The 13,824-nt window shown below is 34.4% G+C and overlaps 1 protein-coding gene across 7 annotated transcripts in view; it reads left to right on the top strand.

The window, feature by feature from the left end:
- Window positions 1-13,824, top strand: part of shaker (potassium voltage-gated channel protein Shaker) — a 125,704-nt gene that overhangs the window by 84,594 nt on the left and 27,286 nt on the right. The window lies entirely within an intron of this gene.

Raw genomic sequence — 13,824 nt, 5'->3', positions numbered from 1 at the left:
GAGAGGGAGGGAGGATGTGTGTGTAAATATATGAGAGAGTGTGTAAATGTGTAACAAGGATAGCGGAGCGTTGTGGGGTTGGTGGGTCAGGATCAAGAGTAGTGGTTTGGGGGATGGAGGTTCGTGGAAGGGACACAAATTGTGGAGGGGGACGTATTGATTGCGTGCGGTTAGTGCGATGAGAAGAGATCGGGCAAGATAAAGAGAGAGAGAGAGAGAGAGAGAGAGAGGGGGCATCGTAGAGTGAAGAGTAGATGAGAAGAAAGAGAGAAAAGAAGATATAGGTCAATGAAAGCGAGAGAAAGATAGAGCATGAGAAGGATGGTAAATACTCGTGTAATCGAAACAGACCAACGCAAACAAGAGGAAGAGGAAGGGAATGGAAATTGTTATTGATGGGAAACGGGATATGTGAAGGATATAGAAGGGGGAGAAAGAATAAATGAAGATATAGAGATGAACCAAAAAGGAAGTAGGACAAGAAAATAAAGAAAATGAAGAACTTTTGAATCGCGGAAGAGAATACGAAAGAATAGGAAAGAGATTTTAGGGAAAATATTGCAATAGAATAAAATTGGCGTACAGCTAGGAGAATGAAATTACTCATGTGAAAGCGGCGTGGATTACGATACAAGTGACTTTGAGGACGGGATTGAAAAGGGACATTAAACGTCGCACTATGCGATTCCATTTTTCTCTGCACATCCGGAACGATTCGATTTCCAGTATATTTGTTGTCCTATAGATATTTTTTATTCTCCCACAATTTGCTTTAAACTATACATAGATTTTAATGATAAAAAAAGTAACAAAATGTGCAAAGAATACAATTATTTGAGTCTTAATTATTGTAATTTCTTACAATAATATTTAATATTAATAATACTTAATATTAATTAACTAAATTTTTTCATGAAAATAGATATCTCTCTCTAATAATATGTTTGATAAAATTATCTTTATATTTTTAACTTTTGAATTATTATTTGAATTGGCAAATAAAGTAAGTTTAATTTTAAGATTGATTTTTACTATTATAACACTTAATCAAAATAAAATTAAATACACAATTTTAATTACATTTTTATATAACAAAATAAAACACATTTAAATAAATTGACACAAAATTTACCGCGCAGAGTAATTTTCTATTAGATATTCTTTATTGTTTTCTTACTTTTTGTAGTCTGTTAAGGATTATTCTGAATCGTTATAAATATATAAATGTAACGATAATAGTTTGACATTTTTTAATGTGATCGCCTTGTTTCTCTTTTGAATTATCAATGTATGTAGCTTTAAAAAGAATTTAGCAATCGACAAAAGAAGAAAAACAAAGAGTAACGAATGTTGGAAGCGAAAGAGCCAGAAATAAAGCGAACAAAAAGAGAAAAAGATCCAGAGAAAGAGGGGAGGAAGGGAGAGGGGGAGAGGAGAGAGAGAGAGAGAGAGAGAGAGAGAGCGCAATGCTGATATTCTGCAATGCTGCCACATGTTACTATTATTTCCTTCTACTCTGTGGACTATGCCGAAGGAAACTTTCGCGAAGCTTTCGTCTATGCGAAATGTTACGTTAGTCAATGTATGTAGGTCGCTCCGTTGCTCACTCTGGCTGGTATGAGTCACGGAAGTGAAGATGCGCCAGGTCACATAGAGTTGAAGTTACAACTCGACGAGTGCCGGTGGACTGGCATTTATCAGATTTGCGATACGCCGAAGGGCGTGAAATGACGAGTCCTCGATTCCATGACAGTTGGAGAACTTGAAGTAGATTTAAAGAGCTCACTATTTAATGCGGAAATAAGTCTGCATTAAATAGATTGTCGATTTGATTTTTGAATTAATAGTTTAATTTTCAATTATGAAGATGAAATTCGATTCTTTAAGGAATTAATTTAAAACGATAAACTGATATATCTTGATTGCATTTGTAGAATTGTATCTTCTTCTTCCAGTTGATTATAAAATCGAATTAACATTTACATATCAATAAACTAATGATAAATTCTATACATTATTGAATCGTCGTATTCAATTCACAGAACTGCATTATCTTTGTGCTCAAAGTTTGTTAAAGCTACCGAATGAATTGGTGTTAATCAATTTGCGGTTTGATGAAATTAATGACAGAGAGCACTGTCAAATCATAAAGAAGGTTATGCTTTGTTTTACCTTGTTTTATAATGACTTTTTCCCCAATTACTGTAATATGTATTGGGTCGCAAAGCGCACTTAGAACTCGTATGGTCGTCTTTTAACATATCTGTTAATAGTTTAGATCTGATCTTATAGTCTTTGTTTTTTAGTTCACTTTTTAGAATATATATATATTTCAATAGCGACTGTGACAAATGCATACATTTCTTTGTGGGTATGATTGTTCGTTGAAAATTGATGACGATGACGACTAATAACGAATGTGGACATTGCTCAGCATAGGGAGGACCTTGCTTGTCCGATTTGTCATCATTCCATTCTTCTTTTATCGTTCTCATCCGCGCGAACTATCCACTTTTTTCAGTGTTAAACTTCTCTCTTATCCATGAAGGCGACGAGTGATTTGCTTTATCCGCATAAAGAGGGAAGAAGGTTAGCTTGGGATGTACATTGTGAAGAACATGCTAGAATGGAATGAGATGTACCTCGTTATCCACCTTGATTATGCAACAATCTCCTTGGTCTTTAGAACCTTGTACTATCCAGACCTTAGTTACGTTTTTTATAGACCATTCAGACAAAATATCTTTTTTTTCATATTCGAACGAATATAGTTTGTAAAATCTATTTTGTTTTTAAATAATCGATAATAGGACAAACTAAGAGAGACCCAAGGCATGTTTACTGGAAATGGAAGAAAACTGATAACGAGTAAAAAAACTCACATGTCACGTGCATAAAGACTCTGATGGTTTTACTACGCGATTAGGACAAACGAAACAGCCATAAAGAAGATACGTTTTGACGCGGCGTGGTGTAGTGTGATATAGACAAACGTGAGGATATTCAGTTTTTTATAGGGATGAGTCTTGAAAACTTGGTCTCGGGATGAAAAAGAGAAGGGAAGGCTTGACGCTTTGCACGAGAGAAGGAAAGAGCTGCAGAACGGAATGGCGAAACGAAGACATCCCCGCGCGCAGGGGGACGCGCGCAGCTTTCCAGCCGCTCCAGTGAGCGAAGCGCGCGCGACGAGGAAGAAGGCACAACGGAAACAAGTCGCTTCTGTCTTCGATTCGCGATACTCCTCGTGCTCCCACCACTGACGACCTCCATCCAGTTCACGGAAGAAGAAGAAGAGAGACACAGAGAGAAACAGAGACAGGGAGAGAGGAAGAGAGAGAGAGAGAGGGAGGGAGGAGAGGGAGATGAAAAACGGAAAGAGCTCAGTACAGTGTGGTGTTCTCAGACGAGTTCTCGTCGGCGCAGTGCGAAGGTGGAGCCGAGAGAACACTCCCTAGCCTCTCCCGCTCGCACCTCGTGGTCGGCCGTAGGTAGATATGCGAGGGATACGCGCGAGCGCCGTACGACGCGGGCGAGAGGAAGAGTGAGCGAACGAGAGCGACCCGAACCGCTCGGACGTGTACGAGTGCCAGTTTCGCGGAGGAGTGCGTGCGCGAACGAAGCCGCTGCTCCGGTCGGCGCGGCGGCGGTGCTGAGTGCAATCGCGCGCGCGGTACGAGGTGCAGTGAGGTGTACGAAGGTGTATAAGGTGCTCCGGAAAGGCGTTGTCGTCATCGCGGGAGAGGACGCTCTCTCCTCCTGACGATGATTAAATTGTGGCGACCTGGAGGATCCGTAAAGGCCCGTCGTTACGTTTCGCCCGATCTGCCGTGGCTCGTACCTGTCAACGTACATCTGTGACCGACGAAATGTGCAAGAGCATTAGCGTCAGTTGATCCTGAAAGCACTTGGCATTGGCACTATTAGTCTCGCTGCGTCGGAATCTTCTCGCGGGACAGGGTGAAAGAGTGCGAGGGTGGGAAACATTAGAGATAAAAGCAAAAAGATCGAAAGAAAGAAAAAAGAGAGATACAATACATAAATAATCGTGAAAAAGAAAGAGAGATAAACAGAGAAAAAGAAAAAGGCTGATAAATGATAAAAGGAAACTAGAGAAAAGTTGGAAATCCAGGAAGCAGAGAATAGACAGCAGCAGCAGCAGCAGCAGCAGCAGCCATTTTGATTGTGCGTTCTGCGCTGTCGCCGCTAACTACTCATCACAAGTGATCTCGGTGTGTTTGGTGATCTTGCATAATATTTTTGTGGTATACAGTGGTGTATCAGTGGTGTCAGTTAAATTTACGAAAAAAGGAAGATCGATACGGGATGAAAAACGAAGGAGAACGATTCGAAACGTATCTGCGATAGAAGGAGCGCAAGAGATAGTGCGAGAGCAAGAACAAAGAAGAGTGGACAAGGGTGGCAGAGAGAGTGACAGAGAAAGGGGGAGAGAGAGAGAGAGAGAGAGAGAGAGAGAAAGAGAGAGAGAGGAACCATCGAAGGGTGCGTGTTGTGCGGGGGTGCACCGCTCTCCGGTGGCATGGGGCTCGGGAGGGGGATTCGCCCCCTCTCGTAACCGCCGCGAAGCGCCAAGATTTCCCGCATCGAGTTCATCGAGAAATGGGGGCTGACCCCTGTCCTCAAACCGAGGCAGGACCTACGCCCCCACCGGAATGGTGCGGAGGAACACGGCGACACGAGGTAGGCCGAGCTGAGCAACCGCATTAACTAGCGAAAATTAACATAGTGGCTAAAATACGATAGAGGTGTTAACGATGATAGACGGCAGGTCATTTGAATGTGCATAGCGATAGATGGAACATATGTGTATGTGTGTTTTGACAATTTTTGCAACTTATAATTTGGGAAGAATTCTCTGATTATATATAAGAAAATTAACAGGATTATATAATTTTTCTCTTTTAATTTATAAGCACATATTTTTTTATGATTAATTTATTAATTCTTAGAATCCAAAGTCTTGGAAATTGCCACACAGTGGCATTGCAAGTCGATATAGGGAACTATAGCTGAACTATAGTGATTATTGAGACAGCAGGTCAGTTGTATGTATATGTATGTAGAAATAACAAAAAAATGACTTCTTCTAATTGTTACTGATATGAATGATTGCGACATAATATATTGATTTTTATAGAAACTTTTGGGTTACACAAAAACCAAATTTATTTAGTTAAAGAATTTATATAGGCTGAAATTTTTCTGACACGCTTGCTATTTCTTCAATTCATGAATTTATGAATCTAAAAATTGTAATGTGCGTTTTTGAAATTTATGAGATCTTCGGATTTCATTCTTATAGTTGTGTGACTGTTCCATGACCATTGATTTGCATGCAAATGGGGGAAGGGGGCGATGAATCCATGAGATATAGCGTGCATAAAACAAAAGCATTAGAGTCTCGTGGCATGCTTGATTCACTATAGTCCCGTCAGTTATTTGCTCTTATGTAAGCTTTGGCTTCTTTTTTAGTTTTATCTCCACCAAATTATCTTTATTATTCAAATATCTATTGTCTTAGTTATTTTATTATATATAATTATCATAAATAAAACTTATACTTGTACGAGAGCTGTTCAAAAAGTACCCGACCTATATGTCAATATTCTTGTACCTTTGTGCTATTGTAGAAAACGAGTATTTTCCATTTAGAGTGAACCTATATGAATATCCCTAGCAAGCGGCAGAGTCCTACAGTCTGTCATTTTATAATTATGCACAGTTATGTATGTAGCCAAAACCGAGCATTTCTAATTTCTCTACAATAAGCGCATTGAGCAAACGAATTTGTATATTTTGTCAAAAATTTGATCATGTTTGGAAATGATCAGTATAATCAGTATAATCCGTATGATTGGTCGTCTCCAAAATTTAAAAAAATCTCTTAAAAAAGAGATTTTACGATGGTGGATATAAAATAGAATGTGACGAGGTAACTGCTGGGTGTTCCAAAAGTTGGGTTTCAGGACTGCTTCAAGAAGTGGAAGCAACGTTAAGAAAGTTATGACTTCCAAAAGTTTTTTTCTTGTGGTTTCTAAAAAAGAGGAGATATAGTCATCACTGATTCATAGTAGCTCTTTCTTTTCATATAGTATAAGGTCGGATATTTTTCGGACAGACCTCGTATTATATAACAATATTTTATATGATTTTCGAATTTGTTACACGTTATGTTAAAAGTTTCGAAAATCTTAAACTTCGTTTCTTTATATTAACGTTAACTATATAGTGAAAATAATCAATTCAGATGTAATAAAATAGCAAATTGCAATCGAAAAAAATGTTTATATATATATATATATACTGTATATTTTCTAACATAATAAAAATGTATAACTACAGCATATTTTTATTTTTATTGTTATTGTCAAAAACTTACTTTGAGGACTCACAATAAATACAAAAATCTTTGAGATTTAAAGTTTATATCTTGAAATTTAGAATATCTAAATTCTCTATGTGATCCTAATAATTAAAATATCAATATTATCTCTTAAACACAAAATTATTGTTAAATTGACAAAAATAGACAAAAATAAGTGCAAATATGTGTAGACAGCTCCAAAGGAGCAAGATTATATAATGGAATCTTCCGGGCTATCTTATGTTATTTTGCCGTGAAAATGTCACTTATCACGTTATTATTACGTTTATTACGTCAAACGTTAAACTCTCTTGGAAGTAAGTAGGCATTAAAAGCACATATGATATTTATATTGAAATAAATTATCCTCAGTATCTTGAAACCATCCATGGACTAAACAAATCATCATGGTTTCGGTACGACGTACATTTAAGGACCAGCCGTCAAAACCACGAGTGGACGTAAATTTAACTGACGGCTGCACCGCGTTTTAACTCGTTTTCCACTGGTGGTAAACTCTAAAACACATTTTACGATTTCATGCGCTTGTAATTCGCAGCAAGAAACTCGTTCGCTCTCGAAGGAGAACGGAAAAAGATAGAGAAATATTTTCCACGATGATCGTTCCGTCTATTCTATTGTTTACGATTTGCGGTAAATTCGCACGATTGTTCCACGTGTGTCACAACACGTCTCTTTTGCCAGGAAAAATAACAGGAGAAACAAACAAATTACCAATGAGTTGATCCAATAATAAACGCAATAATTAAACGCGTACGTATTTGGCCCGGCAATATTTCTTTTTTTTTGGAACACATTTGCACGAATAATTATTATTTCGAATTTGATCAATATTATGCAAAAAATATTTAGATTATCTATTGTCTTTTCAATAAAATATTAAAGTACTAAAAAATACATATGTACCCAGACAGCACGGAATGTCTAATGGACATCCAATTTTGATTTTTATTTAGTCCAAATGTCCATATAAAATGAACATTAAAGAATATCTTTGTCATTATTGGACATTCAAAGTATATTTATATATAAACATTTAAAAAATGTTCATTTTACGTACTCGTACAACACATAAAATTTCAATTACATTGCAGCAATGTAATCTTACAACGTAATATTAGAGAGACATTATGAAAACAAGTAACTGTGTAATATTTTATAAAAAATGTTACAGCAACATTCTAAAAATATTATAAAAAACAATATTCAATAATTGTTAGGCTTTTATTTATCGCTATGTGATACGCGATGTGTTATCTATTTCGTATTTAAGAATTGTTATGAGAATTATATGTAAAGTTTGCAAAAAGCGACTATTAACTTGAAGAAGTCGGATATTCAAGTATTACACACGTAAACAGAATGAACACTCATACAATTCCAACGAATTTTTTTTATCTTCTTTGGATGTCTGCAATATTTCTACAATCTTTTAATGCTGTTACATGAATACTAAATATATAATACTTTACCTACACTTATCTACTTTAAAAACAAACATTCTTTACTCCTTAAAATAAACATTTTTCTATATTATCTAAAAAAGTAACATTTAACATATCTTAAATGTTCTAAATGTGTTAAAAGGTCGTAAAGGTGTCTCATGAGACTCTAATTTGGATATTTTAAGTACGTAAAAAACGTCTAATATATACATTTTAATATATTTTTAAAATGTCATTGCGTTGTCTGGGTATATTATTATTTTGAAATAGCGCGATAATCATTATATCTCGTTATATCGGATAAATTATACCAAATTTAAAAATTTTTATTTATCGCAGAAGAATCGCGTAGATCGAACATATGTATAAATTTTTGTGTCTGGCAAAAGAAAACATCAAAGAGAGAAAGAATAAATAGAGAGACGCGTGGCTTATAATTGTAACACACATACGCATAATTGAGTAATCATTATACATTAATCATTAATTGATTAATGCCCAGTATGATTAAATAATAAGGCGCAAAATTCGCCGCTAAAAATATATTATTATTTCTGACTGAAGCAGCTATCTTTAGGACAACAGAAAAGCATTCCTCTTTCGCCGAGCATTTCTGTGGAATGCCTGGCTAGGATTTCTTCCACGAGCCATCGCTGCGATTATGAATTCTTTCGCGTTGTTCAGAGAATGTGTTATTGAGACAGATATATTATTTTATTGTCGTAGGGGAAATTGAATCTGTCCCGCTTAATAATGAGATGGTAAATAAGTAAAAATATATTCAAAAAATTTGCGGAAGAAATCAAATGTAATTAAGATTTCGAAAATATAAACTTGACAAGCTGATAATTTCTGAAAAAATTAATAAAAATAAATAAAAAGAAATGAAATAAAATAAAAAAAAAATTGAAAGAATATTCCACCCTCCCTCTCTCTCTCTATAATAATAAAGAATATATTTTTTATATAAATTATTTTAAAAACACGATTTCCCCCAACGAATCTAACAACTATTTGTGGAATATTTCAAAGTTTAATTAATGTTCAAATTCTCGTTAAATTTAAATCCGTTGAAGTCTGCGTGAATCATCGGGAACAAGATATTTCTTGAGTTTTCGATTCGTTCATCTCTTGCGTGTGTGCGAGACTGTTTCGAAGTACTTGTCAGATTACCCTCGTACTGCGCACGCAAAGAAAATGTAGCTTTTGCGTGGGCGTCCGTCACGTGCGTGCATACGCGAGGGTGTTCGCATTCTTGCACTTGCATCGCATTAACGACTCTAATCTTAAGTGCGAATGTCTAAATATGCAAGACACGCAAGATACGCAATCCAGAATCTGTGTTCAAAATTTATTTTGCATTTACATAATGGAAATTTTATTCTAAAAGTATTTTGTCAGATCACTTTTACCACGATGTTTAAGAATTAAATATTTAAAAGGAAATTTATATATATATATATACATTTTATGTAATACACATATAATAGGATGTTAAAGAAAGGTTGGGACGGCGAAAAGTATCTCGAAAAATATAAATTTGATAAAAAAGTATTAAAAATAAAAAGTTTGAAGTTGTATTAAAGAAAGTCTATTTATTAGCCTTATCAGTTTGACTTCGGGTGGCATTTTTCAAAGTTTTAATGTCAACTTGATTTTTTTAAATAAAACTATCTAAACGTTTTATGTATAGATTCTTTGTAACTTTTTATGCAGAATATTACAAGGAATTTATTTGGTCTTGCTAATCATTCTCTATTGTAACCATCTCGCAACTGTTGACTGATTAATTTTAAGATTATCAACGATCTTATGAGTTGTTTTTATGGCGATCGGTTTCAATCAAGGACAAGACTATCAATCTCGGGAGGCCGTCCAGAGCGTTTCTCTTCGAGATTATAATGCCCATTACGAATCGTTGGAATCATTTATGAATTATGACATAGCAACAGTATCTTCTCCGTAAACGGGATGTATCTGTTTTTGAATCTGCGCAGCAGTTTTGCCTTTTCAAAAATAAAAAAGCATAATATGTCGAAAGTGATGTTTATTTTCTTCCATCTTCAAAAATTCACAGATCTTAGAAACAACAATCAATGATTATTAATTTCATATCGAAATATTTATTCAAGTGTTACCTTCAAATGTTTAATATGTCACATACGTATGAAGTTAGTAACAGATTGAATTTATGTATAATGCACATACACAAATGTTTAAAAACGAGATGAATTCATGCATACGACATATCACACTTAAGGCAGTTCCATTTTATAAAATCGAGTTAGCATTATAATAATTTAAAAAAATACTAGGGTTGAACTAATAAGGCTATAATAAATAGACCTTTTTAAATCCTACTTTAAACTTTTATTTCTAAAACATTTTTTATCAAATTTATATTTTTCGAGATATTTCCCGATCTTTTTGGTATCCTGACATCCTCTGTGTGTCTATGGAAAGAGACAGAGAGAAGGAGGGAAAGAGGAAAAGAAAAAGGAGAGAAAAATTCTAAAAAAATATTGAACATAAATTTATTGTAGAGAAAAACAATTGTGAATATACAATATTCCATGTTGACCTAAAAAGATATACAATATTATAAGAGAAACATAATCTTTAAATTGCACTTCCGCAAAGCGACTCTTTCAATTTCCTTTCCTACTGATATTTGCTTCTCTCGCACTTTTTTGTTTTATGTATTGTAACTTTATAAAGATCGTTAAGGGTTGCCGCATCGCTCCGCAGTGGCCTCTCTATTATTCGTGAAGTACTCAATGCAGCGAGAAAATGTAGACGATGCATTAAAGAACGGAAAGTAGCACGACGTGGCCCGGGCTTCTTAAGGAAGCTCTGAATTAATGATGAAGTCAGGACCGTGACTAAAAGGATCAGAGCATATATAGATCCGACAAAACTTGACATGTGTTTTTGTTTTCATTTTTCTATACACACATTGAAAGATCATATACTAAATAATATAATAATATATCTGATACATTTTAATTCAACACAATATATGTTCTATCTTTCTAATTTCGTAGATTTAATTTTTACTTTATTTATTAACGGGTTAATTTGTTATTTTGGGAAAAGATAATAAACATTTTGGTCATATAACTCTTGATTCGCATAAAGCCATCGATTTTTTTTTTATACAAGTGAGAAGTGAGAATCATTTTATATATAGACATAATATTTATGTTCCTTTTAAATTTATTTAATCGTCATGTGTTGGATTTCGTATTTTGATAAAATAAAAAATTATGTTTCCAGAAGGAAAATAGGTGTTTCACTGAGAACCTGAGGAGGTTATAAAAGTGATATGTTAGAACTTTGAATGACAAGTCTACCCTTTTCTAAGGATCAGGTTACGCAACTTTCTCCTTGAAGATTCGTACGCAGTCAGCTGTTCGTCTTTTTCGCCGTCGATCTCTTCTTTTAATATGGGTCAGCCTGATTATGCCGAGACACGAATGGTCGCATAAAAATTGGAAGAGCGATGCTTCATGTAGGCGAAGTGTTGCAGATACAGGAGAATGGGTGTAAGAGCTCAGCGAATATTTAGGGCCCTCGATTTCGCCGTCTTTTGACGGAAGAGAAATTACGATACACACAAGGGTAATAGTCATACACTTTTCATATGGATTAAATAGTGTTGTTATAAATTTTGAAAGGCAAATTTTGGTGAATATAGTATCTTGTTAATCTAGATAATACATACAAATCATCGTTTTACGCTAAAAATTAATATGTAGTCACGAGTTAAGAAGTACGCTTTTTTCAATATATTTCTTCAGCAACGTTGTTAGAAATTGTAGATACCGAAACAATTGCGAAGTTATAGAGCTATATCATATTTTTATCAGCCACATTTGATTTTATATATAATTAACTAGTGCGTGCACGATCATCACAGATCATTGGAAACTCAATACTCGTAATTTTTTTTCAATGGTCAATTTGTTTCCCGTTACTTCTTTTTGCTATTTTTATTTTAAGCCATCTTAGGCCTACAGTCTTTTTATTTTTCCGGAAGTATTCAGAGAGTATCATATAAATGGAATTGATTCTCAGTCGTAATCACTAGACCGGATTCATGTTACCAATTAGAGACCGATACTTTTCACGCTTCTTTTCTGACGGAAGCAATCGTCTTTAATAGGTATCAGACTTTACATCACTCGGCATTGATAGATATCGGTGTTTTAAAATGTTATCTATTTTCGGGCAAATTTGTCTGAAAAAGAAAGAAAAATTTAAATTGAAAAAAATTACGCGATAATGTAGCAAAAAATTTGGAAATTATTTTCGATAATATTCCAGGAGCGTGGAAAATATATAATATATAGGATAAATTAAATTAAATTTTTTTATTTGTTATTGATACATTTATCTTTCTTATTTAATATCTGAAAATGAAAGAAGCGTCTCAAAAATGGAGATTTTCTTTTTACACTTTCCTCTTTGTTCCCAAGTACTTACACGCTAATGTCTCTATAACAATTTGATATTTATCGTAGGTTAAATAATTTGTTCGCATACAGTCTTATTATATATACTCGGCTGTAAAAATGATAAAATAATGTTGCATCTTAAGTTAATCGAGATTTATTGGTGTATTACTTTTCTCGAATCATAATCAAAATTCCGTTTTCATTTTCTTAAAATTGTGAATAATTACGCAGAATGTCTCTTATGCGCATAAAACGCACAGTAATGTAGGATTATCATCAATAATCTTTGCATCTCTAGCGCTGCAATAACATCGCATTTCATACATGAGAGCATCATCATTATCTATTGTTTCTCTACTCTTTCAGCAAATAGTTATGATCGTGTTATAAATGATTATGCTATGCAACCAAACCTAACCTAACCTAACCTAATGAATGTTTGGTAGAGTTAAGATTATTATTGAAAGTTAGCTCTTGATTACGAAGTTTTTAATATAGATGTACTTATTACTGAAAAATATTTTTAAGCACGTAAGAGAGAATTTTAATTAGTCTATTCGTGTTACGTACGTAAAATTCTTCATGGCGGCGACACGTGTCATTGGCGGTTTTCGTGTAAGTGGTCGCGTAGTGGCTATTTCCGCTACTACGTCGCGCTATTTCCATCGTTCGCGCTCCGGGGATACACGGACTTCGAAATTGATGTTTGTTCTCGTCACATCGACTTCCCATTGATATCCTAAAATAAATCACCAATCGACGTAACTCCCACCAGACATATATATCGACTGGATGCATCTAAATAGAACGTTTTCGTAAACTAACTCTAACTGTGAACAACTTTTGTATCCTCTATAAGTGAATCATTCGAATCAATTCTAGAAACACCAAGAAATGTATTGAAGTATTCTGCGAGGAGATAAAATTTCAAAGAGGAATAATTTGTTAAGAATTTTCTTTATATTGCATACATTTAAAAAGGTAAAAAAAACGGAGAATGATCGCGTGATCTTGCGCGATGAGCAGTGTCTCACCAAATTCTTCATCTCTTTCGGTGTCTTATTGTAACGATGACGGTTTATTTTTGGTAGCTGACAGTTTTATATTTATTTGATATTATCTTTTTATTTATCGAAAAGGCAATTATGTGTTCAATGTTTTTACTTTAAAGATATTATTGAAATATCATAAATATACTTGTGGCTATCAACCATTTTTTACAATAGACCTTTGATATATTAGCAAGAATTAAAAATTAGTATATCAGCAATGATTTTAGGGCCTGAAGTTATTGTAAAATGTTTATTTGGATGAATAAATTTTTGCAAAACAAAAATCTTTTTTTTCAAAGCACTCTCTGTTCAAGCGAAGTGATCTTTAAACCCTCAAAGAAAGCTTGTTGTCCCCTCATTTTCATCCTTAAAAAATGCCACTTAAGCGTCTGCATGTGATTAGTTCTCTGATTACATGTGATTACATGGTACTAATTCTGGTTATTTGTGGAGCTTAATTGAGGAAA

Source organism: Nylanderia fulva, unplaced genomic scaffold (assembly GCF_048542155.1).
Source record: "Nylanderia fulva isolate GAGA-0341 unplaced genomic scaffold, ASM4854215v1 Scaffold32, whole genome shotgun sequence".
In the NCBI taxonomy this organism is placed as follows: domain Eukaryota; kingdom Metazoa; phylum Arthropoda; class Insecta; order Hymenoptera; family Formicidae; genus Nylanderia; species Nylanderia fulva.
This window is presented reverse-complemented; position numbering and strand designations above follow the sequence as displayed.